Source organism: Manihot esculenta, chromosome 8 (assembly GCF_001659605.2).
Source record: "Manihot esculenta cultivar AM560-2 chromosome 8, M.esculenta_v8, whole genome shotgun sequence".
In the NCBI taxonomy this organism is placed as follows: Eukaryota; Viridiplantae; Streptophyta; class Magnoliopsida; order Malpighiales; family Euphorbiaceae; genus Manihot; species Manihot esculenta.
The window spans coordinates 28809056-28812806 of record NC_035168.2 but is presented as its reverse complement, the minus strand read 5'-3'; positions in this window follow the sequence as shown (position 1 = coordinate 28812806).

Here is a 3751-nt window from a genome sequence, read left to right as displayed (position 1 = left end):
ATTATGCTTTACTTCATCACTTAACGCAGTTCCAAATCATACCTTTTTGTCGGTTTCTAGCTGGACTTCTTCCACTGGGTCTGCTAACTTTGGCTTCGAGTGAGATTCTGGTTTTTCCAACAGATTGATAGGCATCGTCGCCTTTTCGAGGCTCTTTGTGAAGTGCCTATAGCATTCCTGCACTAATTTTTGGCTGCCTCGAACAACAGCTAATCCTCATGGAGCTGGTAGCTTTAGACACATAGCACCTATTTTAATAACTATCCCATGACAGTTTAAGACTAGGTGACCAAGTATTATGTTGTAGGCGAGTAGAATGTCCACCACCATAAAATTTGCATACAACTCCCACTTATACTTCTCATTACCTAGCACAAGGGGGAGATTAATGGTGCCTAGTACTGTCACGGTTTGTCTCTCTAATCCCACTAATGGGTAGGAGACCTTAAGGTTATTCTTGTCTAACCCTAGCTTATTAAAAACATCTAAGAGTGATGAGATTGAAGGAGCTACTTGTGTCGACCAAGACCTGCCTTACGTCATACTTGTTTAATCAGACACTGATGACTAATGATTCATTGTGGAAAAATTCCATTGCTTATTTGCATGTATGAACTTTATCTCCTATTTTGCCCATGGTTCTTTTTCTACAAACAAGACATCTTCAGCTATACGCTTGTTCTTTCCCTTGCCATCGTCAGGGCCTCTTGCAATCACATGTATAATCCCCATAGGTTCACTATTAGTGGTATTTTTAGGAGTTCTTACCTCAGACTTGGGTCTCCTCTTCTCTCTATCTTTTCTAGTGAAACTTCAAAGAGTTTTGTCCCTTATCAATCTCTCCTCTTATCAATCTCTCAATTTTGAATTTTAGCTATCGAAATTCCTCTATTATATGTTCATGATCTTCATGAAAACAACAGTACTTGGTCTTGTCTCGTGTGCGGGCTTTCTTAGAATTAAGCTTGGAAGGTCATCTAACCTATTTATCATTTCTCCTAAGCCACATTAAAATGTGTGTCTGTGAGTCATTTAATGGAGTGTAACTCTTATACTTACCTCAGTCATCCCTTCCTCAGGACACTGGATATTTTCAGTGGTCTCTTTCATACCCTCGCCTCTCCGGCTTCTGGATTTATTTTTTATTCATCCTCTTGTCTTCCCTCAGCACCTGGACCTCATCATCAAGCCTTATATATTTTTTAGATTTATCCATTAGCTGTTGATAGGAAACGATAAGATTCTTGATAAACGAATCCATAAATTTGATATTGCGAGTTCCTTTTTTCAGTGCCTCGCATGCTATCCCATGATTTAGTTCTTCCACTTGTATTACTTCAGCATTTTAAAACGTGAAATGAAACTCCTTAATGACTTGCTCTCTCTTTGAAGGATCTTTTGTAAGTCAGATAAGAGCTTTTTAGGGGGAATGCAAGTGATAAATCTAGACTTAAATATCATAGCAAATTGAGTAAAGCTTTGAATAGAACCTGGGCTCATGTATTGGCACCATTTCTGAGCCAAAACTGTAAGTGTGGATGAAAACACTTGGCACAGCACGAAGTCATTGACGTCTTAAAGTTGTATTGTTATTCCGTCATACTTGTCCAAGTTTAGCAGCTTGAATTTAGTAGGAAAAGTTTCTGTTAGGATCTCTTCCGACAAGGGTGAGGCATCATCCAGGTCATAATCCTCCTCCTACTCCTTCTGATACATCAGCACTGCATGGACTAACTTTTAGTCGATGTTTTTTAAAGCCTCATCCGATGATTCCTCATCCTCCAGCTTGGCCTTCCCTTTAGATTGCGTTTAGACCGCTTCCGTCTGAGTCCTTGGGTCTTGATGGAAGCCTCCTCCCTTATTTTGGGAGCCATGAATGAGGCATTCTCCCGAGCCTTATACTGCTCGAGAGCCTATAATTTTTTAATGTACTGAAGCATCTACTCATTATTCAAGTTGTTAAGATCCGCCTCATTGACCATGGATGGTGTATTCTGTCCACTGTCAGGAGTGAAAGAAATGATGGCCCATTTATTGGCAGCAAATTTAGTAGCAGCTCATCAATGTTCAGCCATTTGGGAGAAAAGAAAAAAAAAAGTTTCTTTCTAAGAAAAAGTAAATAGAAGACCGAATTTAATCCGAGTGATTAGGAAGAATTCAATGAAAATTTCCGGCAACGGAACCAAATGATGTGACTGGAATAGAACTGAATTGCAATTGGTCAATCTGCAAAAGAGAAAATATGAGGTGATTGACGCCTATGGACAGCTACTCCAATGTTCAAATTAATAAACTAATAGAATAAGCGAATGTAATTAATTGCTTAGAACTTAGAATCAGGATGTAAGAATGTGAACCTTGATCTCTGTGATCATTAGCTTTTATTTTATAAAAGGATGGAGTTAGTTATCGTATCTCCTGAAAATCCAATTGGTACCGACTAGTGGGAATTTGCTGAATTGTATCCGCTAATAGTAACTTTTTATGAAAACTCGATCTGCTATGAAAAATACGAGTTTTGGTGATCCACCGAGTGTTACGGTGTCTTGGTCTTCCTTTCTGTGGACGAGATCTCTGTAACCGCATACCAGTTTATCAGACCCTTATCACGTTTATAGTTCATAACTTATTTTGAAGTCGTATCAGTAATTATATGATCGAAATTTTAATTCTTTATTAACTTTTTTTACTTTTCTATATCTAAAAATAAATTCAGCTATTAATATTTAGTTGTAGTTGTTAAATTAAACATGTCCATAGATTTATTTGTTAAGATGGAGAACTTGTTTAAACTGCATATTTCAAAGAGAAATTACTATTTAGTGTAGATGCATGGTGAAACTAATTCCATATTTTTAAAAATATATTAAATAATTCATATAATTTTAAAAATTCAATTAAAATATTTCTCCAATTAAATTTTAACACTATTACCATGGTTTTTAGATTTGAATGAGTATCAGAATGAGTAAAAATAGAGTGTTAAAAATTTAAGATTTAACAGGAGGTGAACTGAGGTTTAGTCGGCGTATTATTAAATAAATATTAATAAAATTAATAATAATATTTTTTATTATAATTAAAGTTTTTATAAATAATTAGTAAAAAAATTATACTTGAATTTTTAAGATTTAAATATTTTAAAAAATTATTTCAAACTTTAAATAAAATATTTACTTTAAATTAAAACTTTATAACAACACATAAAAATAAATATTATTATATTTATATGAAATAGTGAATTTTTTATGTCCTTTCTAATCTAAAAAATAAAAATTAAAGTAAACTAATAATTTAATTTAAGTATTTAATTAATAAATTAAATTATTAATAATATTAATTATTTAAATTATAATTTGTTACTTTTTCATGCATTGGTTAGTTAGTTGATAATCGTTTTATATTAATGTAATTAATAAATAATACTGTTTCATATATATTTTAAGTGGAAATATGTATCATGGTGAAAACATTGTTTCAACTGATTAAGGAAATTTGTTAATTGTGTGCTGGTTATCGGTTGAATTTCTATTGAGAGAGTTTTTATTTTAATTAAATGAGAATAGTTTTATTTAAAAATTTAAATTCAAACAGTCAAATTTATTAATTTTATTAAAATTCGACTGATTCGTATCCGGTTAATTCAGTTTTAGTAAATAGAGAATTGGTAGTTTAAATTGAATTGAATTATGATTTAATTTTTGATTAAATCGATTTGATTTTAACAACCATTATAAATCATCTGATTCGG